This window comes from Muntiacus reevesi, chromosome 4 (assembly GCF_963930625.1).
Source record: "Muntiacus reevesi chromosome 4, mMunRee1.1, whole genome shotgun sequence".
NCBI classification, from domain to species: Eukaryota; Metazoa; Chordata; class Mammalia; order Artiodactyla; family Cervidae; genus Muntiacus; species Muntiacus reevesi.
The window spans coordinates 49,814,525-49,838,740 of NC_089252.1; the positions used below are offsets into that span (position 1 = coordinate 49,814,525).

At 39.0% G+C, this 24,216-nt stretch overlaps 1 protein-coding gene across 1 annotated transcript in view; it reads left to right on the forward strand.

The window, feature by feature from the left end:
• DCC (DCC netrin 1 receptor) overlaps positions 1-24,216 on the forward strand; it is an 828,232-nt gene that overhangs the window by 97,808 nt on the left and 706,208 nt on the right. The gene's annotated exons all lie outside the window — the stretch shown is intronic.

A 24,216-nucleotide genomic window follows, 5' to 3' on the forward strand; every position in this document is an offset into this window, starting at 1 on the left:
GCTTACACACACTATTCCATTATATGCAAACAAACATTCAATGTGGTGTGTGTGTATATATGTTTTTGTGGGTGTGTATATATGTGTGTGTGTGTGTATGTATTTGTGGGTGTGTATATGTGTGTGTGTGTGTGTATCCATTTCTTGAGGGATATTTAGGTTGCATACTCTTTTGAATAGGCTTGCCTACAACAAACACACCAATAGTAAATAAAAATATCCATCCATATCCATTGGTTTTCTATTACTTGACGCTATGGAGAATTAATCTTATCCCTAATTCATGAAGTAAGTTTGCTGTTTAACTATTGTAAATAATGGCAAATGCTCCCATTTTAGCCACTGCTTCCATTTTAGTCAAATGTTCCCATTTAGTCACTGCTCCCATTTTAGTCATTTTATATCTTTAAAAAATATTCTTAGTTCCATCAGTTGTTCTTTATGTGACTTGGCTTAAAATCTGCATGTTCTTTTTGCACTTTTCTGAAATTTATTCCTGAAGTATTTTTAGGAAGTTTAGTGAGTGCTTAGATGCAGCACATGTTCCAGCAGGACTAGTTTCAGGAGCATGCGACCGGTACACCTTTCATGACCTCCACATGCTTAGAAGTGCTTCCTGCATCATATAATGCTTTGCTGCCCCTGACTTGAAATTTGTGACAGTTTTTAAACAAGATTCCCCACATTTTCAGTTGGCATCAGTTTGCTTAAATTATGTAATTAATCCTGTGTGCCAGCTCCCATATGATCTATTTGTATAAACATATTACTTCTCATCCTCTTTGTAACTAATGTAGTCTGAATACATGGCATCTATGTTTTAACAACCACAATACTCTTCACTTCATATTCTACTTATTATGAAATGCAGCCTTGAGATTTTATTCTGCTGTGCATTCTTCACGTCTCCTTCATGCTGGATGTTGAAATTGCTGTTGGAAACAAAAGTGAGATCTTCTGTTGATTTCAGTTAAGCATGGTCTTGAAAGATTTGGTCCATGGTTTCAGACTGTTGAGATCTTATTAGGTTCTGTTTATATCAGTCAGCATTTTTGTTGTCCCTCTTAATTGCAGGCTACTGAAAGACACTTGTAATATGGTCTTATAAAGAATTGACAAGTATGGTAGGAGACATGTTTAAAATGAGGAATAGTAGTTTCAATAAATATCAACTAACTGCTATGGTTGGCTTAAAGGTATTTAATGCTTCCAGTCAAGGCCATGGTCCTACTTCTTCTTGTCTAAATACACCTCTGTAGTTCCTGAATGCAGAGTTCCAAAGAATAGAAAGGAGAGATTTAAAAAAGTCTTCCTTAGTGATCAATGCAAAGAAATAGAGGAAAATAATAGAATGGGAAAGACTGGAAATCTCTTCAATAAAATTAGAGATACCAAGGGAACATTCATGCAAAGATGAGCACAATAAAGGACAGAAATGGTATGGACCTAATAGAAGCAGAAGATATTAAGAAGAAGTGGCAAGAATGCACAGAAGAACTGTACAAAAAATATCTTCATGACCAGATAACCATAATGTTGTGATCACTCACCTAGAACCAGACATCCTGGAATGTGAAGTCAAGTGGGCCTTAGGAAGCATCACTAGGAACAAAGCTAATGGAGGTGACGGAATTCCAGCTGAGCAATTTCAAATCATAAAAGATGATGCTGGGAAAGTGCTGCACTCAATATGCCAGCAAATCTGGAAAACTCATCAGTGGTCACAGGACTGGAAAAGGTTAGTTTTCATTCCAATCCCAAAGAAAGGCAATGCCAAAGAATGCTCAAACTACTGCACAATTGCACTCATCTCACATGCTAGTAATGTTCAACATTCTCCAAGCCAGGCTTCAGCAATATGTGAACCATGAACTTCCAGATATTCAAGCTGGTTTTAGAAAAGGCAGAAGAACCAGAGATCAAGTTGTCAACATCTGCTGGATCATCGAAAAAGCAAGAGAGTTACAGAAAAGAATCTACTTCTGCTTTATTCACTACGCCAAATTCTTTGACTGTGTGGATCACAACAAACAGTGGAAAATTCTGAAAGAGAGGGGAATACCAGACCATCTGACCTGCCTCCTGAGAAATCTGTATGCAGGTCAGAAGCAACAGTTAGAACTAACATGGAACAACAGACTGGTTCCAAATGAGTAAAGGAGTACATCAAGGCTGTATATTTTCTCCCTGCTTATTTAAATTATATACAGAGTACATCATGTGAAATTCTGGGCTGGATGAAGCACAAGCTGGAATCAAGATTGCTGGGAGAAATATCAATAACCTCAGATATGCAGACGAGACCACCCTATGGCAGAAGGTGAAGAAAAACTAAAGAGCCTCTTGATGAAAGTGAAAGAGGAGAGTGAAAAAGTTGGCTTAAAGTTCAACATTCAGAAAACTAAGATCATGGCATCCGGTCCCATCACTTCATGGCAAATAGATGGGGAAACAGTGGAAACAGTGACAGACTTTATTTTTTTGGGTTCCAAAATCACTGCAAATGGTGACTGCAGCCATTAAATTAAAAGATGCTTCCCCTTGGAAGGAAAGTTATGACCAACCTAGACAGCATATTAAAAAGCAGAGACATTACTTTGTCAACAAAGTTCCGTCTCATCAAAGCTATAGTTTTTCCACTAGTCATGTATGAATGTGAGAGTTGGACTATAAAGAAACCTGAGCACCAAAGACTTGATGCTTTTGAACTGTGGTGTTGGAGAAGACTCTTGAGAGTTCCTTAGACTGCAAGGAGATCCAACCAGTCCATCCTAAAGGAAATCAGTCCTGAATATTCACTGGAAGGACTGATGCTGAAGCTGAAACCCCAATACTTTGGCCACCTGATGTGAAGAAGTGACTCTTTGGAAAAGACCCTGATGCTGGGAAAGATTGAAGGCAGGAGGAGCAGGGGATGACAGAGGATGAGATGGTTGGATGGCTTCACCAACACAATGGACATGAGTTTGAGTAGGCTCTGGGTGTTGGTGATGGACAGGGGGGCCTGGCGTGCTGCAGTCCATGGGGTCGCAAAGAGTAGGATACAACTGAGCAACTGAACTGAGTTTTTGTCACTGAGAGTTGGGATATAAAATTGCTACAGTTGTAATGGGGATGTCTCTAAAGGAAGACCTGTTTCTGAAACTATATTGCGTTAAAAACTTATCTCAGAAGAGTTGCACTTGTTTAAATATTGAATATCTAGTGTTACTGTCTACCTTGGTAATAAAGTCCATTATCTTACCTGCCATTAAGGTCAGGTGGTGAGATATTCATCTAATGCATATAATGATTTGGTTGAATTAGATACTAGTCTGATTAATTAGATGTTTAAAAAGTATTGGGATAATTTAACCGTTACTATTTCCCAGTCTGATCTGAGTAATTATTTAGTCACAGAAATAGAGTAGTGCACTCCTTAGAAGTGAGGAATCATGGCTTGACGTTTGGGCCAGCTTTTCCGTTGCCGTATAAAGCTGTGTATTAGAGTCGCTGGTACTCAGCATAGTTTCTGAGTTTTCTCAGTGTGAAGTAACAGAGTCAAGCATGAACCTACAGTAATATCACTGCACAGGCTCAGAACACCTGTGTTCTAGTCTCAGTGCTGGCATGAGTTGATAATGGCCTTTAGATATGTTATTTACCCATCGTCTCTGAAGTGAACGTGGTATCACGGCCTATCGCTGATTGCAGACGTCTGTCAATCTCCGATATGCTTCCAGAGAGACAGAACAATGTAAATGATCTATGTTATTGATTCATTTGGCAACCGGAAAGGCTAAGTTTAGAAATGAAAACACTCTATCACAGTCATAAAGAACCACACCCACTCCGATCTCAAGAAGCGCTTGTTGTTTGATCACTAAGTCATGTCCGACTCTTTGCAACCTCATGGGCTATAGCCCTCCAGGTGTCCCTGTCCAAGGGATTTCCCAGGCAAGAATCCTGGAGTGGGTTGCCATTTCCTCCTCCAGGAGATCTTCGTGACCCAGTGATCGAACCCGCATCTCCTGCATTGGCAAGTGGATTCTTTGCCACTGAGCCCCAGAGAAGCACTTAGTAGCAGTTAAAGAGAGACATTTAAAAGCAGATTGAGATTGACATATATATACTATTTATACTATGTATAAAATAGATAACTAATGAGAACCTACCGTATCACTCAGGAACTCAGTGCTCTATGGTGACCTAAATAGGACGGAAATCCTAAACAGAGGGGATCCAGCAAAGGTAACTGCACTAGATAATTCCACAATAGTGTGTCCAGGGAGCTGGCCGCTGAGAAGGTGACCTTTGGGTGAAGATCTGCAGGAAATGGGGTGCAAGTCGTGAAGCTCCATGAGGAAGGATGCCCCCAGGCAGAACCAGCATTAGGTGCAAAGGCCCAGAGGTGGAAGATTGCTTCCTGTGTGTCTGAGAAATAGCAATACATTCGGTGAAGGCAGCTGAGTGAGCCACAAAGAGAGGAAGATGAGGCTGAGATGCACAGGAAGCCAAATCTCCTAATATTTTGTTGGCCACTTTAAGAAAGTTTAGCATTTATGATGAGTGGGCAACATTGGCTGGCTTGCTATGTAATGGAATTCCTGTGGCTGCTGGATTGAGGATAGTTTGGGGGGAGAGGGGGAAAAACAGCAGCCTTGTTACGAAGCCTTTGGATGATATTCCACAGTCAGACATTATCTTCCCGTATAGACCAGTTACTATTGAAGAAAATATCTTGCATTATCTGTAGCCTAGTCTTGTACTAATGAATTTATTCTGTCATTTACAGCTATATTGTAATCGGTACAAAATGCAATAATTGTTGCTCTAGATTGAAGCTATAGAATCTTGGCTGTTAAAGTCCATGCAACGCTAGATGCCTGTTTTCCCTACACTCATGGAGCCAGGATAATCTGATGCAATGAAATGAAGGTTTATTGAGCACCTGCCTTGTGATAGGCACTGTTCCAGTTACTTGGAATACAGTAGTCAAACAGAAGAGTCTAGTATGCCTATACTCATGGAGTTATGGTTTAGAAGCTAGAGAACAGAGAAAAGTAGTATTAATACCAAAGTAAAGAATACAATATTCAATTGATTGAGTTTATTAGAAGATTATGAAGGGAACTGGCAAAAAGAAAGAAAAAAGAAAATATAGGCCAAACTAAGGGGGTAGGGTTAAGTCTAGGCGTTAATGCAATATTTTAGTTAGGAGTTATTATGAAAGTAAGATTTAAGGAAAACTTAATTCAGAAAGTGAGTCTTGGAGATTTCTGGGAGATGCATGTTCCAAGCAGAGGAAACCATCAGTGGCAAGCCAGAGGCAGTACAGAATCTGTAAGGCAGAAACACGACTGTCACGGATCTGTACAGTGGACACTAGGAGGTCACAGCGGTGTGAGCGGTGGAGATGAGAGCGGACCACGTAGTTGTTTGAAAGCTCTTGTAAAACTTTGGATTTGGCTTTGTTTGAAATGAAAAGGCAGGAGAGGGAAACATATGACCTTATGTAAGCTCTTGTCCTGGCCACTGTGCGGCACTAGGACGGAGCAAGGGCAGACGTGAAGGTCAGGAGGCCAGATAAGAAGCTATCACAACACGAGTGAGAGGTGATGGAGGCTCTGATGAGGATGGCGACAGGTGAGGTGGGGAGAAGCGATCCTGTTCTGATTGTACTTTGAAGGTAGATTCAGCTAGAGTCTCCCCCATCTTTAGTGTCAGCAACCCCATTCTCCTAATCTTAGGCTTCACCAAATGTTGTCTTCGTGGTCCCTTCTCTTTGTCTCAGCCCCAAATCCAATCTGTTAGCAAATATTGCTGATGAGTCTGTTTCAGAGTTAGTTGAGAAGGGATCTAAAACAGACTTATTAGTCGAAGAAATCTTTCAAAACTTTGTCAGCTACTGTGTGTCTTAATTTTAGATTCAGCATACTCTATCTACTATTTAACGTGAGCAGCCAACAGAAGCAGAGAAGGCAATGGCACCCCACTCCAGGACTCTTGCCTGGAAAATCCCATGGATGGAGGAGCCTGGTGGGCTGCAGTCCATGGGGTCGCACAGAGTCGGACACAACTGAGTGACTTAGCAGCAGCAGCAGCAGCAAACATAAGTAACTACTGTTACTCGGGTTTGGAAGCCCTGTGGCTCAGCGGTATATAGACCCCACCTGCAATGCGGGAGACTCGGGTTGCATTCCAATATTATTATTGTTATACTCATGTCATAGAGACACTAGCCAAGAGTTAATAAATGTTACTTATGAATTCTTTGCCCTTTTATTGGCGATTGACTTTGCAAACAGAAGTTAGTTCTAGCTAGTTGGCATATGTTTCATATAGTTTCCTATTGTTGGTATACTTCTAGAATCTTTTGTTATCTGTCTCTGGGCAGGGGCTAACTGAATTGGTGCCCTAAAAGACAGATGGGAATTCCAAACATTACTAAACAGGGCTATATTTCTTTCCTTAAAATTTTAATTTATACGTGAATAAAACTACTCTTACATTAGCCATATGCATAGCCTTCTGCTAGCATAAAAAGAAAGTCGATAGCCTTTTGTTAAATAATTATATGATTTTGCCATTAAGAACCTAGGGGAGGTTTGAATAGAAAGAACATTTTGGAATCTCAGTACCGCCACAAAGTCTGTCTCAGCTTTAATTTCAACTAAAACTGAATTCATTGCCACATGACTTTGATGTGGTCCTAGTTCATATGAATCACCTCCATATAGTGAGTCCACATCTCTGGGTAATGGGGACACATTTTTTAGAACAAATTCTTCCCACTTACTATACTGATAAGCACCATGATCTTTAAACCCAAACATCCAATAGAGGTCTAGTGAGGCTCTTTTTAGAGCCTTGAAGTATGGTTTATATCCAGCTGTTTTGAAAATTCCAAGCTCAAACATTTCTGCCAAACTTATTGGAAGAGTTCTAAACTCATGGCTCTCCTGGGTTGAGGCCGTGAGATATGTGGTTGATGAGTGCTGAGCACTCACTTCTCCAGAGACGCTGAAGACCTTCATACCCCAAGTGGAACAGGCTGGTCAGGTCTGCCAAGCTTCATCCTGGAACTCTGAGGGCCCATGAACTTGAGCAGATATTAATACAGAGCAACTTCTAGAGAAAGCAGATCTCTCACCTGTAACTTACTGTGGGTGGAGAAGGCTAGGCTTCCACACAGATTAGACGTTGCAGTTTTCATAATCACAGGTTAGCCTGTGTGCCCTCTTCTCATTAGAGTGTACACACCCAGCTAGCTTTGGCATCTTAGAACACAGAACTCTTGAGCCCTTCTAAGAAAGGAATGTTTTTAAACAGCTTGAAGTTCAGTTCACTTGCTACCCCACGTTAAAATTGTGATGGGTAAGCAAGTTTGTAGCCTTAGTTCTCAAAGTGCAATCCCAGACCAGAAACATAAGTATTATTGGGGAACTTGTTAGAGTTCCCATTTAGGACTTACTGAATCAGACACCCTAGGGGTAGGACCTAGAAAACTGTGTTCTGCAAGTCCTCTGGGTGAGTTGTATGTTCACTGAAGTTTCAGAACCACTGGTCTGAAGGCAGTGTTTCTTAAGTTTTAGTAAGTATAAGAATTTCTTGCAGAGCTTGTCTGAGGTATGACTGGGTATCTTTATTTCTAACACTTATAACTTGTTGGAGAAGGAAATGGCAACTCATTCTTCTATTCTTTCCTGTAAAATGCCATGGGCAGGGGAGCCTGGAGGGATACAGTGCATGGGGTCACAAAAGAGTCCGACATGGCTTAGTGACTGAGCACATAACTTGTACCCAAGTTGGTGTGTCTCTTATGTACTTCTGCATTTGTGAAAAAATAGGTTCATGTATATTTATTTTCTTTAATGAAATGATCTAGCCCTTTGAATCAAATCTCACCAAAACTTTTATTTGAGAAATTAGAAAAGAAATATGTTTCAAAGTGACACCATTTTTTTCTCTTATCCTGGAAGTATATAGCCTTTCCTATGGTTAGATACAATGCTGAGTCATAATTGTCCAATGAAGTCAATAGACTTTGAGACAAAATAATAAGAGGTTTTCATTAGAGAAAAGTGACATACAGTTGGTTATATACATATGTGTATATACATACATACAGTATAAATATATGTGTATAATGTGTGTGTGTATACATACATATACATCACACATAATTGGATGTTTCTTCCATGTTACTGTCAAATAACTTTTCTTCCTTCGTAAATTCTTTGAAGCTGAATAATTTGCATTGTTTCTTAAATTTTTTCCTTTAAATTTTTTCATGGGCAAATAAGCCCTTTAAGCATATTTTAATTGCTAGTTGATTCACAGATGTAGATGACTGAATTTAGGTTCCTTAACTTTCCATGGATGTTTTATAATAAAGTTGGAGCAGTACATTATTTAACAACATATCATGTATGGCCCAGGAAGAACTGGCTGTTTTCATAAATCCTGTAAGAAACGCAATTTATATTATAATCCTTTTTGTTTCCAAAGCAGATAAATAGCTCAATTTTAAAGCACCACTGAGAACACTATGCTATTTCAAAGTGATTTACTTTCCAGTTTGTCCCTGCATTCCAAACTTGTTTTAATTTCAAAATGTGAATTTTAAGTAGGGAAAGTGTTGCTGATAGACATTTGTTTCATCCAGAGGTTAAAATAAACTGCTCCTGATTTCCCTGCATAGGAAATGTATAAAGTGACTTCTCGTGTCTGAATATTTTGGGGATGCAGATTTTGTTTTGATTTTGGTTGTGATATCATAAGATCCCTTTCCAAGCCTGTAATTTTGACTCTGGAACTGAAATTATGGCTTTGCCAGTCTGTTCAGTCTGCTATAACAAAGTACTATAGACTGGGAGGCTTATAAACCATAGAAATTTATTTCTCCCAGTTCTGGAGGCTGGGAAACCCAAGATCAAGGCACTGGAAGATTCAGTGACTGGTAAGGATCTTCTTCCTGGTTCCTAGCTGACTGTCTTTCGCTGTGTTCACAGGGCAGAGGGACTAGCCGGCTCTCTGAGTTCTCTCCTAAGGACACTGATCCCACACTTGAACACTCTGCCCATGTGATCAATCGCCTACCAAAGACCTCACCTCCAAATACAATCAAGTTGGGAATTGGGTTTCAAGGTGTGAATTTTGAGGGAGACCCAAGCATTCAGTTCATAAGTGGAGAGCCTTTACTAGAACAAAATGAAACAATTTCATAGTGAATTTATTAAAAAAGTAACCATCTTTTCTATCAATCTATCTATACATCTACTCTTTAAAATTAAGTGCAAAGTTGACTCTTAAAAAATGGACCTTCTTCAAAAGTCACCTTTAGTAACTCTGGATAAACATATTTATGATACAACTCTTATTGCTAAAAATATCTTTTTACCTTGGTGTAATATTCAACAGTTTTCAAAGAGGATTCAGATTGATACCACGGGAAAAAATAAAATCAAATCTGCCCTTCTTTGTTTTGGAAATTGTTCATCAGTGATTTTTTGATGAACACTCTCTGTTTGCCCTTATCTTTAAATTATATGAGATATTTACTGAAGTCGTAGGGGCATTTTATTTTGATATAGATAATTTTCTCCTGATCCAACAGGCGTATCTTTTGTTTGACATTTTTATTGAAATGATTTAAAAATATGATTCTACTTTCTTGTTTCAGAAAGTGAGGTTTCATAAATGCTATTGAATTCCTTTCTGATGAGTGATGGATTTTTGGTGGTATTTAAGATAATATTTACCCATATTAGTAAGGAAAAAAGTTACGACATTGTACACATGTCAGTGGTTATGTTGGCTGTGTTGTTCTCATAAAAGATTCCTGGGGGGAAAAGGTGACCAGTTCGCTTTCATGGAAAGGCATGAATTGTTCTGCCAAGAATTTATTTTAAATCCTCACATACAATAACTTAACAAGTGTGTTAAATTCTTACTGTGAACCAGATGTTCAGAGCATAAGAAAGAAGCATAAGATATAGGCTCTAACTTAAATGATCTTAACATTTAGAGAGTTGATCATATGTCACCATTATGTAATAATTCCAAGTAGTATATTTTGTGAATGACAAAAGAGCAAGAAGAAAAGTTACAGAAAAAAAGTAAAAAAAAAAAGTAAGTTACAGAAATATCGAGAAAATTGGAAGATCAACTAAAATAGTTTACTAGCACTTTGGGAGAAAGAGGGGCTTGAGTTAGAATTTGAAGAAATCTTAGAAGAGAGTAGACATGTCAAGAGTGCATTCAGGGATATAGCTTGATTAAAGATGGATGTGGAGTTTATTTAGTTGAAAGTGAGAAACTTACTTTGGCTGGATCAAGGGACAAGTGAAGAAATCTGTGGGGAAAAATATATATGTTGGCTACATAGTTAGGCCACACTGAGGGGTTGAATGGCAGAATAAGTTGGAAACCCCCTTAAGCATATTACGTTCCTGTAAAACCAACAAAAACTCTTATTTAGTAGGAAAAGATTTGCAAGTCAATGCCAATGCCAAAGAATGCTCAAATTATCGCACAATTGCACTCATCTCACACACTAGTAAAGTAATGCTTAAAATTCTCCAAGTCAGGCTTCAGCAATATGTGAACCATGAACTTTCAGATGTTCAAGCTGGTTTTAGAAAAGGCAGAGGAACTGGAGATCAAATTGCCAACATCTGATGGATCATCGAAAAAGCAAGAGAGTTTCAGAAAAACATCTATTTCTGCTTTATTGACTATGCCAATGCCTTTGACTGTGTGGATCACAATAAACTGTGGAATATTCTTTAAGAGATGGGCATGCCAGACCACCTGACCTGCCTCTTGAGAAACCTGTATGCTGGTCAGGAAGCAACAGTTAGAACTGGACATGGAACAACAGACTAGTTCCAAATAGGAAAAGGAGTTCATCAAGGCTGTATATTGTCACCCTGCTTATTTAACTTATATGCAGAGTACATCATGAGAAATGCTGGGCTGGAAGAAGCACAAGCTGGAATCAAGATTGTCGGGAGAAATATCAATAACCTCAGATATGTAGATGACACCACCCTTATGGCAGAAAGTGAAGAAGAACTAAAAGAGCCTCTTGATGAAAGTGAAAGAGGAGAGTGAAAAAGTTGTCTTAAAACTCAACATTCAGAAAACTAAGATCATGGCATCTGGTCCCATCACTTCATGGCAGATAGATGGGGAAACAGTGGAAACAGTGGCTGACTTTATTTTTGGGGGCTCTAAAATCACTGCAGATGGTGATTGCAGCCATGAAATTAAAAGACGCTTACTCCTTGGAAGGAAAGTTATGACCTACCTAGACAGCATATTAAAAAGCATTACTTTGTCAACAAACGTCCACCTAGTCAAGGCTATGGTTTTTCCAGTGGTCATGTTATGGATGTGAGAGTTGGACTGTAAACAAACCTGAGCGCCAAAGACTTGAATGCTTTTGAACTGTGGTGTTGGAGAAGACTCTTGAGATTCCCCTGGACTGCAAGGAGATCCAACCAGTCCATCCTAAAGGAAATCATTGGATTTCCTGAATATTCATCGGAAGGATTGATGCTGAAGGTGAAACTCCAATACTTTGGCCACCTGATGCGAAGAGCTGACTCATTTGAAAAGAGCCTGATGCTGGGAAAGATTGAGGGCAGGAGGAGAAGCGGACGACAGAGGATGAGATGGTTGGATGGCATCATCAACTCGATGGACATGGGTTCGGGTGGACTCCAGGAGTTCATGATGGACAGGGAGGCCTGGCGTGCTCTAGTTCATGGGGTCGCAAGGAGTCAGACGTGACTGAGCAACTGAACTGAACTGATGTGCAAGTAAATCCACATATCATGTAGTAAGTTAGATTGCCTTTGTTTTTGTCATTTGCTCATTTAAAAATAATTGAAATGTAGTTGACTACAATGCTGTACTTCAGGTTGTTCAAGAAAGTAATTCAGTTATGCATATGTATAGATATCCATGCTTTTTCAAGTCTTCCCTGGTGGGCCCTGATAGTAAAAAAATCCACCTGCAGGGCAGGAAATGCAGGAGACCTGGGTCTGATCCCTGGATCAGGAAGATCTCCTGGAGAAGGGAATGGCAACCCACTGCAGTATTCTTGCCTGGAAAAATCCCATGGATAGAGGAGCTTGGCGGGCTACAATACGTGAATATAACTGAGTGAATAACACTTTCACTTTCATGCTTTTTTTTAACATTCTCTTTTATTATAGGTTATTACAAGATATTGTAATACAATTAATATTGTAATACAATATTACAAGATATTGCAATAACCTATAATGTTCTAAGATATTGTAATAACCTATAATAAAGGTAAAATGGTTGTCTGAGGAGGCCTTGCAAATAGCTGAGAAAAGAAAAGAAGTGAAAGGCAAAGAAGAAAAGGAAAGATACACCCATCTGAATGCAGAGTTTCAGAGAACAGCAAGAAATGATTTAAGAAAGCTGTTTAAAGTGAACAATGCAAAGAAATAGAGGTAAACAATAGAATGGGAAGGGCTAGAGATATCTTCAAGAAAATTAGAGATACCAAGGGAACATTTCATGCAAAGATAGGCATACTAAAGGACAGAAATGGCGTGGATGTATTAGAAGAAGATATTAAGAAAAGGTGGCAGGAATACACAGAACAGCTATATAGAAAAGATCTTAATGACCTGGATAACCATGATGGTATGTCACTCATCTAAAGCCAGATATCCTGGAGTGTAAACTCAAGTGGGCATTAGGAAGTATCACTATGAGCAAAGCTAGTGGAGGTGATGGAATTCCAGTTGAGCTGTTTAAAATCCTAAAAGATGATGCTGTAAAAGTGTTACACTCAATATGCCAGCAAATTTGGGAAACTCAGCAGTGGCCACAGGGCTGGAAAAGGTCAGTTTTCATTCCAATCCCAAAGAAAGGCAATGCCAAAGAATGCTCAAACTACCGCACAATTGCACTCCTCTCACATGTTAGTAAAGTGATGCTCAAAATTCTCCAAGCCAGGCTTCAACAGTACCTGGACCATGAACTTCTAGATGTTCAAACTGGATTTAGAAAAGGTGGAGGAACCAGAGATCGAATTGCCAACATCTGTTGGATCATAGAAAAAGGAAGAGAATTCCAGAGAATACCTAATTCTGCTTCATTGAGTATGCTAAAGCCTTTGACTATGTGAATCACAACAAACTTTGGAAAATTCTTAGATGGAAATACCAGGCTCCCTTATCTGCCTCCTGTGAAACCTGTATGCAGATCAAGAAGCTACAGTTAGAACCAGACATGGAACAACAGACTGGTTCCAAACTGGGAAAGGAGATGATCAAGGCTGTATATTGTCACCTTCTTATTTAATTTATATGCAGAATACAGCATACAAAATACCAGGCTGGATGAAGCAGAAGCTGGAATCAATATTGTTGGGAGAAATATCAGTAACTTCAGATATACAAATGACATACCCTCATGGCAGAAAGCAAAGAGAAATTAAAGAACCTCTTGGTGAAGGTAAAAGAGGAGAAAGAAAAGCTGACTTAAAGCTCAACATTCAAAAAATGAATATCATGTCATCCAGTTCCATCACTTCATGGCAGATAGATGGAGAAATAATGGAAACAGTGATAGACCTTATTTCTTGGGTTCCAAAATCACTGTGACTGGTGACTGCAGGCACAAAATTAAAATATGCTTGCTTCTTGAAAGAAAAGCTATGAGCAACCTAGATAGCATATTAAAAAGCAGAGACATTACTTTGCCTACAAAGGTCTGTATAGTCAAAGCTGTGGTTTTTCCAGTAGTCATGTACGGATGTAAGAGCTGAAGAATTGATGCCTTCAAGCCATGGTGCTGGAGAAGACTCTTGAGAGTCCTTTGGAGATCCAACCAGTTCATCCGAAAGGAAATCAATCTGAATATTCATTGGAAGGTCTGTTACTGAAGCTTCAATACTTTGGCCATATGATTCGAAGAACTGAGTCATTCGCAAAGACCTTGATTCTGGGGAAGATCGAAGGTCAGAGTAGAAGGGGATGACAGAGGACGAGATGGTTGGATAGCATCATTGACTCGATGGATATGAGTTTGAACAAACTTTGGGAGATGGTGAAGGACAGGGAAGCCTGGTGTGCTGTAGTTCATGGGGTCTGAAAGAGTTGGACACGACTGGGCGACTGAACAACAAGATACTGGGTATGCTTCCCTGTGCTATACAGTAGGTCCTTGTTGATTATCTGTTTTATATATAGTACTCTATGTTATTCCCAATCTCCTAATGTATCCCTCTCCCCTTCCCCCCTTTGGTAACCAGAAATATGTCTTCTATGTTTGTGAGTGTATTTCCATTTTGTCAGTAAGTTCATTGTAGCCTTTGGTTCTAATTGATGCAAAAAGTTTCTGTCTAATAAGATGAGGTGTGTGCCTGTGTATCCGTGTGTGCTCAGGCATGTGCCTTTGCATGTAAGTACTAGAGTTGTCATTCATCACAATAAAAGGGTGCAGCTACCCAAGCAATTAGGCGTGAGGAGAACAAAGACCGGAAAAGGTGAGTTTTGTCTCACTTTGCTCCCGAGACATCTTCATCTCCTGCACTAATCAACAGTGACGCATCAAGACATCGTGAGTGACAATTTCAGACCTCTCATTAGAGGAGATAATTGCACAACGAGGCAGACTGATGAGCTGATTGGTGTTTCCTCAGAAACTGAGCTCCTCCTCCTGGGCCCCCTTCTGACAGCACTGCTGAATATTATCAAATATGTGTTTAAGGCAATTCAGGTACAGAGTCTTCCCTTGGCAAAACATGTTATGATTTCTGCAGAATGAATGCTGAGAGCTAAATCTAACATATCTCTGAGTTGTAATAATACCCATCATTCTGAAAACATTCTACTTTTCTCGAGTACTTTCCACCTTCTGTTTTTGCCACAGTTTCTGTGACATTAGGGGTCAGGTTTTAGGTTTTGTGCTTACATGGAAATAAGATAGGTGGATAGAGTGTTTCACTGAGCACCGCCTGGTTAATTTAAAGCAGAGTGTCAGACTCTAACCTCTTTCCAAACTTTATACTTTCAATTGAAGGTAATTTTTTTTTAAAGTCTTTATTGAGTTTGTTACAATACTGCTTCTGTTGTTTATGTTCTGGTGTTTTGGCCATGAGTCACATGGGAGCTTGGCTCCTCCACCAGGGATCCAGCCTCCACCCCCGACACTGGAAGGCAAAGTCTTAGCCACAGGACAGCCAGGGGAGTCCCTGGTTGAAGTTACTTTTAACCAAAATGTAGTTCCCTTTCTCCCACCAACAGTGGATCAACTCTAGCCCTGCAAAAGGGGTTCTCACACTTATACGAGAATCAGCAGAATAACCTTCAGGATATGTTAAAGTGCAAACCACTGGATCCTACAACCAGAGTTGCTCATTCAGATGGTCTGGGGTTGGTTGGATTTGTTTATAGTTCTAATAAGTTCCCAGTTTATGCTGAGTTGATGCTGATAACAATAATCTGGAGACTAGGAGCCTTTTCTTTAGAAGACGTCCTTCCTGAAAAACTGACTTACTGTTGGTTACATTATTTTGACCAGATATTGGATGTTCTCCTCAAAGTTTTTCTAAATCCCAGCCTCACATGATTCAGAAATCTATCTGGGCACAGTTTACTCTTGTATCTGAGCATGTTTTTATTTATTGTTTGACTTTGACTTTTCTAGCCATGGCCTCATGGTCTGTCTCCATGAAGGAGATAAACAATTCTCTAAATAGAAAAATGCTACCCATTTCATTTTCTAAGACTGAATTTCTGATTTACTAATATTCAGACACTGCTGCAGTCAAATTATACCTAAATTCTCAGTCGCACCAATATTTGTATAACCATTGTTGATGTGACTTTGGTCAAACTAATTAACCTGGTTGGTTTTTTTAATGGATGGTCCAGCTCTCAAAATATGATAGATATATTCATTGCCCTAAAGTAACTAACTTAAATATGAGCTATATGCTGATTAAACATGATCAGATTAATTCTTGGGATCTTTCATATCCAAATGGATCATTCATGGCTTCAAAGTAACTAAAATACTGGCCTACAATAGAACAATTGAAGGCTAAGAAATATGAGATTATCCTCTTTCAATCCATGTACATCATTCATCTACATATTCAAAAGTGCTTATTTAAATCTTACTATGTGCTATACACACTTACAGGTGCTGGAGGCAGATCAGTGAATTAGAAAACAAAGTCTGCATACATGGGGCTCATAATATAATGGAGCAAGACATAATAACAAGGAAAACATTAAAAAAACAGCTTCAGATAGTTGAGATGCTTTGAATAAACTAAAGTAGGGTAACATGATATAGTGATTGGGAATGTGGTGGAGCTATTTTAGGTGAAAATACAGAGACTGAAGCTGGAGGATATCCTAGAAATGACAATTTTCACAAAACATAAAGATGAAATTCTCTTAATATTAAAGAAGGTGCTTCATTAGAAAGAATTTTTTTTTTATAATTTTTATACACTTAAATTTTTGGAAATCAATTTTAGCCCATATAATAACTCTGTGAGTGCCTTAAACGTCATTGATACTTTTTTCTAATATTCTGAATTTTTCTTTTAGTCGTAAACTAGTAAGAGAAAGTCAATATAACATGATTTTTTTTTAAAATGCATTAAATATATTTGTATTTATATAACCCAGTGGCTATTAAAATATCACTTATATTGAACACATGCTAACCCTAACTGTGTCAATTGCTTATGATGTAAAACTTAACCCAGTTTCCAGAAGCAGATTGCTGGAACAGACCTTACGTGTTTTTCTACTATTTAGAGGTGAGACAGAAGAGGACTTATTTTCCAAAAGTGATTTTTCTGTAGGCAACTTATATCCTTTTTAGAACAACATTAGCATGTTACAACATGGTGGTGCTTACAAGCATGGTTTCTGAATTCAGATGCAATGACTTTGGTCCACCACCTGTCACCTCTGTGACTCCAGTGTTGCAGAGTTTTTATGAGGATTAGACAGGGTAACAGAGGTAAAGCACTTAGAACATTGCTTGGAATATAGGAAGTCCACAGTAAGACCCTTAGCTCAGTACCCATTGCCCCCGGTTAGTGTATAGGAGATGAAACTCAGAATACACATCTTAATTACAAATCCGCAGTTCATCCAGTTATACCTCGTTGCCTCTTTGCAAAGCTAGTTTGACACTTTATGCTTTAACATGAAATATTATAAAACCGAATCATATAATGAACCTTGGTTAAAGGATGATTTCCAGTTCTGTTCTTCACCTGGTTAGGAAGAATGTAGATTCTTGACTCACTTAATGCTGCCATTCAGTTGAAGCAAAAATCAGAGTATTTTAAGTATGAAAGAGTTGGGGAATTTACAACTGGAGGAAAGAAATCATCATTTAAATAATCATATTTTAGAGTGCATAGCTTATTTTATCATATGCTAAAATCAGTTTCTAAATTCTTAGTTTTTCGTTTGTGTTGCATCACTTAGAATACTACCCAATATATTTCAGGGCATGTGATAAATATTTGCTGAAACACAAATGCCTTTCTGATGGAGCCAGTGTTGTAGTATCAGTGTAGATAAAATTAGCAAATTTACAAATACAATATGTAATGTAGTGAATGAATGCTAAAAAAGTTATTGGCCAAGATTTATGGGAGGGGATCTTTCTAAGATAAAGAATTAATGGTTATTTGACCTTACACATGCTGTTCAATCTTCCAGGGCCTTAGTTTCCCCCTGAGTATATGTGTTCTGGTGGATGGAGTGAGCATAAGATCTAGGAGTTCTGTGGACATTTCAGGTGTCAGTGGGGCTAACCAGGGCACCATGTAATCACTCAATACAGGAGACATTCTCCCTTTAAGAGAAGTCATCTCTGTCTTGCTCTGGTTAATCACGGTCTTCTTGTACTTTTTTCTATACACACATAATAATTTGCCTCCTAATGCTAACATTATTGTGTGGTATATCCCAAAGCAGTTTGCAATCATTTCCTCACATGAACTCACCATTTTATTCAGTTTCCTTCATCTATCTAATATGTATTGCAGTTATACCATCTTCTAAGAACCATGCTGAAAGATTTAAATTGGCATTATTATCTCTGTATCCCCCCCAGAAAAAATGTGGACCAAATAAATATGAACTAGCTCACAGACAAGATCAGATCCACGTAGAGTTAAAGCTAAAGTTGATCCTTCTTGAAGCCTTGCTATGTTGCTTCTTTCATTCATGTCCAGTCCTTGTGAACTCGGTTAAAGGCAGGATTCTTTCCTGATGTTTGTCTACCTGTCAGTCAATTCAGTCACTCAGTCGTGTCTGACTCTTTGTGACCGCATGAATCGCAGCACGCCAGGCCTTCCTGTCCATCACCAACTCCCGGAGCTTACTCAAACTCATGTCCATTGAGTCGGTGATGCCATCCAACTATCTCGTCCTCTGCTGTCCCCTTCTCCTTCTGCCCTCAGTCTTTCCCAGCATCAGGATCTTTTCCAGTGAGTCAGTTCTTTGCATCAGGTGGCCAAAGTATTGGAACTTCAGCTTTAGCATCAGACCTTCCAATGAATATTCAGGACTGATTTCCTTTAGGACGGACTGGTTGGATCTCCTTGTAGTCCAAGGGACTCATAAGAGTCTCCTTCAATGCCACAGTTCAAAAGCATCATTTCTTCAGTGCTCAGCTTTCTTTGTCTCCCAGTGATGTCTATCGGAGAAGATATGATCTGGGTCATCAGAATCTCTCAACAAGAGGTGCTGAATGAATGGCTCAGGATTTGTGCTTTATGGGTAGTGTATTAAATGAAGTAACTACAGAAAATGCTCTTTTTCAAGGAAAGAGAAGAATTGCCATTAAAGAAAGGCAGTTTCCTGGTAACACAATGAAAAGACCTGTCCAAGAGGTATTCATCTGTGCTAACATCTGACCTCTTTCTTGACAAGATGTCAGTGAAAAATGAACTCACTGAAATGCATCCCGGTTTCCCTGGGGAAACAGAGAGGACACAGAACAAGCATAAAAGCAGGCCTTCGGAGGGGTCTGAGAGCAATTTCCAACAATATTACCCCTGCGTTACCAGGAAAAGTCAACATATTTTTAAAAGGACTGAACTAGCCTATCAGCTTACATTTCTTCATCGAATCCTTCCCTGTGACCTATAGGTGCTGTGAAAGAGAGTGGTACATTGACATTTAAGTATGTAAGATAGTACAACGTAATATAATCACTATGAATAATATCCTTGACCAAATAGAAAAAAGGAAAATCACATACAATGCAATAAGAGACCAAATGCAGCAATGAATGGTCCCACTGTGGTGGTGCTGTGATTTCAGCAGCAATCCATCCCCAGTCCCCAAGGAAAAAAGATCCTGTAAAACTTGAGAGTAAATAATTAGCCTGGTTCTAGCATCAAGTAAGGTGCAACTTCCTAAAAACATAGGGAGGTCACAGTTAACACACTCAAGTTCTGTGTAAAAATGCTGGCCTTCCACTATAGAGAATAGTGCATAGTCCCCACAATAAACCCTTAAAGAAGAGTAAGTGGAAAAATAAACCCTTAGATATAAATTAATAACTTTCCTTTCAGTCGTCCTTTCTGGGGATTTGATTGATTGCCAGCATATAGTAAATGTCTCACTTCTTAAATAGGAAGCATACATTGAAGAAAAGCACCACTCGGTTTCTCTATGGACTGTAGTGTTATGGAAGGGAAAGAGTTTAATGATGAGGTTCTGAGCTGCGAAGAGTTGCACTTTAACTGTCCCTTGCTCCACAATACTCATAAACTCGTAGATATTTCTGTTTTTGATCTTACATACAAAGCTCAGGAACTGTCAGAAGTAGTTTGCCTGGTCTGAACCTGTTATTCTAGTGTGGAGAACCAGAAATAGGAAAATAATGAGAGTTGAGCCTCACCTGGAATAAGCAGCAATGGAGAGGAGCCTCCAATGGGAGTTCAGTAATTGTGGAGATTGAAAGTGCATGTGATGTATGTTCAGCAGAGATCTGTGCAGAAAATGGATGGCTGAGATTGGAGATGGGCACAGAGATCTGTCAGATGGTACAAAGGTAGGGAATATGGTCATGGGTTTTGTGGTCAAGGATCAGCCTGTTGTACCTCTTTAGCATACGAGCATCATGTTGTAGATGGGGAAAATGTGGAAACAGTGTCAGATTTCATTTTCTTGGGCTCCAAAATCACTGCAGACAGTGACTGCAGCCACGAAATTAAAAGACGCTTGCTCCTTGGAAGAAAAGCTGTGACAAACCTATTGAGTGTATTAAAAAGCAGAGATTTCATTTTGCTGACAAAAGGTCTGTAGAGTCAAAGTTATGGTTTTTCCAGTAGTCATGTATGGAGGTGAGAGCTGGACCATAAAGAAGGTTGAGCGCCAAAGAATTGGTGCTTTTGAACTGTGGTGCTGAATAAGACTCTTGAGAGTCCCTTGGACAGAAAAGAGATCAAACCAACCAATTCTAAAGGAAATCATCCTAAATATTCATGGGAAGGACTAGTCTGTAACTCCAATATGTTGGCCACCTGATGAGAAGAGCTGACTCATTGGAAAAAACCCTGATGCTGGGAAAGATTGAGGGCGAGAGGAGAAGGGGGCGACAGAGGACAAGATGATTGTATGGCATCACTGACTCAATGGACATGAGTTTGAGCAAGCCCCAGGAGATGGTGAAGGACAGGAAGCCTTGTGTGCTGCAGTTCACAGGGTCACAAAGAATTGGACTTTACTTAGCAACTGAACAACAACCACAATCATGTTGTATAATCCTGACGTTGTAGGTAACAGGAGTCCATTTGTATATGGAACGCTCTCTACTGAGGTGGTCTTTCATTCGCCTTGATTCATTGGCTGCTGAGCATTGAGATAATCCATGGACAGACTTGGCGGTATGTGGGACCTCATGGCATTTGAGTGCTTAGCCAAGTAGCTATTTAGCTGTCAGAAATATTCCATTAATTTTAAAAACAGTACAGTTTAGTCATAAAGATGCTTTAACTTTAGTTCTTCAGTTGTGAATTACAAACTCAGCAAACCCTGCTAGCCAAATGACATTCCTATGAATATATTGGGTTGGTCAAAAAGTTTATTCGGATTTCTCCATAACATTTTACACAACAACACAAATGAACTTTCTGGCCAACCCAATACAAAGACCCTGTCATAGTTCTCTCTGTGACCCTTCCCTCTCCCTCAATATACTTACATCCAATTGAACAAATCCTTCAGGTGAAACTAAGAATGAAGGGTTAAATATAAGTTACAAGATAGAAAAGATATCCCAATGACAAACCTAATGCTAATCTATTACTTCAGAGTAATAACAGGAGACAGAGAGAAAGATGAGGAATAAGAATGCGTAGAAGTGAAGGCTATTTCAGCTTGACTTGAACTTTGTCAGTTGGGAGAGTAAAACTTTGTCCAGTAGAAGAGACAATCGTGCTTCCTGTCTGTCTTGCAGGGCAAGACGTCTTGCATGGGCAGAAGTGTAATGAGGATAAAAGTATTGGTGGAGATAATCAATAAGCAATCTATAATAGGAATAGAAAAGAGGTTTCAATGAGCCAAAATGAGGACCAAAGCCTGGAAGATAACCGAATCTCAGATTAAGGCTTTGGAGAAACATAGTTTTCAGCACAGCTTTGTATTGTCAGAACCAAGAAAGTCAAACAAGCCAGGGAGAGATTCCTTCAAGATTTCAAAAAAACAGATCAGCATGGTCACAGCAAGTCAATATAACCTTGGCACCAAAGAAGGGAATCTTACCATCAAAGGAGTTCCAGCATTGGCTTCAAGGAAGGGAAGCGTTTAATCTTTATTTTTAACTTGAACATTCCTTACTTCTGCTCAATGTTCCATTTTCTTTCAGAGTTAAAGCAGATGCACAGTGTTTATTTCATAGGCCACAAACCAGGCTCTTTTATTTAGCATAAGATTCAAGTTAACTTACGTGTAAGCCAGAATGATTTCCCCATACCTCAATATGTGATCGTTTCTTTCATGAAAATAAATGGTGAAATTGATCTGTGAAGTGTGTTATCACATGTATCGCTTGTGCAAAAGGCGCACGAGCGTGAGATGGAGCATATAGATTTGGGATTGTCAAGGAGACAGTCAGTTGACAAATATTTCTTGAGGCTTTGCCTTTCTAGATGTTAAGGGAATGTAGAATTGTATACAAAATGTTGTTGTTGAGTCGCTCAGTCAGTCCTTCTCTTTGCGACCCCATGGACTGTAGCCTGCCAGGATCCTCTGTCCATGGGACTTCTCGGCAAGAATACTGGAGTGAATTGCCATTTCCTTCTCCGGAGGATCTCCCTGACCCAGGGGTCAAAGCCAGGTTTCCTTCATTGGCAGGTGGATTCCTTACCACTGAGCCACCAGTGAAGCCCCTTCAAAATCTTCTTTTTGATTGGTTTACAAGTTATTTGAGCCAAACAAACCAAATACACGTGAAACCAGTTAGAAGTCATTTCACTCACAGATGTAATAAAATGATACCTTTGTGGTTCTGACTATAAATAGCTCAGCAGTATACAAAAGGAAGATCAGTGAGCATGAGTTGTTCAGGGGAATCTGTACCCAGAAGATCAGATGCAAACAGCGCTTTGAGTATGCCTTAGGTTGGAATAGGACATCAAGCTTCCTGTCCTAAACAGATTTTTTTGGTACATCTGGGAAGTATGAAGGATTCACGTTGGACTTGCCGTGGTCACGTTCAGCTAGTGTTCAACAAACTTAGGGTGCATAGGCTTTTGTTAAGAGGCAGAGTTTGGAATAAGACTTCCTGAGTTCAGATCCAGGGTCCCTGACTAGCTAGCGGTAACCTTGAGTGCGTGTTTCCATTTTCACATAGGAATATAATGACAGACAGCACTTTACTGAGTAGGTTGATGTGTATAAAGTATATCCTGGCTTCTGGTTTGAAGAAAAAGCTTGAGATATGCTGTTATTAATAATTACCTGGTTAAACTATTAGATCAAAGTTTACTGCCCCAACTACAAACTGGTTCTCTCTGCTTTGCTAGCGTGAGGCAGTCTACAACAGCAGAAATACCCTGGGTGAGTGATGTAAACATTAATTGGTTGTATGACTTTGAGCAGGTCACTTGCCACTTTTTCTCATCTGTAGAACATGAATAGGATGTAGTAATATCCAAGATTCCTCCAGCTCTGGTATTTTAAGTCTAGTTGTATAAATTGACACTAATTAGTTCCTACTGATTATCTTGATCCATAAATTAGCTGGATATGACAAAACAGAGGAAGACAGCTTTGTACTGCACTAGGGAGGAGAAACAGAGAAAGCTTTTCTTTTTATTTCAAAATCGGTTTACATCAGTGAGTAGAGGAAGGACATGTATCTTGGTGGTTTAAAGTAATTCATTTTGGAATTATAGAAACATTTTTGATGTTTTTTACCAAAAACTTTAAAATGTTTAAAAGTAGTTTTAATCGTTGTGGAATTTTGTGCGATAGTTGGAATAGCTTTCTCCATTTCAAGATTATATAAGACATCTTGGTTTATTCTAGGAGTTGTTTTATGGGTTAATTTACAGTGTATCTCTTTTATTCATTGAAATTTATCCTATTTCATTTGGGTAGGCTCCAACTTTATTAGTGTTTTCTCAGATGGCTACCCAGGTGTCTGCAAAACATTTGTATAATTATCTACCTTTTCCTCTGGTTTGAACTTAGGCATATTTTCCCGTGGATGCTAAACGAGTTTTTTGACTTTTGAATCTGCTTCGTTTTCTTTCTGGATATTCACCCTGAGGTACTTTGTATGGCAGTTTACAGTGTAGTCTCGGGCATATTCCTCAGCTTGATTATGATTAAATTTTCTTATTTTTAAAAAGGAAGTAATCATATGTACCTCAGAGATATTGCAAACATGGGAGCAAATATTATTTCAATGAATTTAGCATAATATTAGGCCAATTCTAAAAAATATTAGTAATTATTAGCAGAATGGCAGCATTATTATTTTCTCCCAGCTGTTAAAATTTCATTTATATTTTGCAATCAGTCCCAGTATATGGGGGGTGTGTGTGCGTATTCTATTAGATTCTCAGATAAATTAAGGCAATTTAAACTCATAATTTTTGAGAAAGACTTCTCAGTCCCTCCTAATTCTGAGGATTAGTACTGCCCAGCAAGAATCTTTGTTCTAGACAGCATGCCCCCCGCTGGG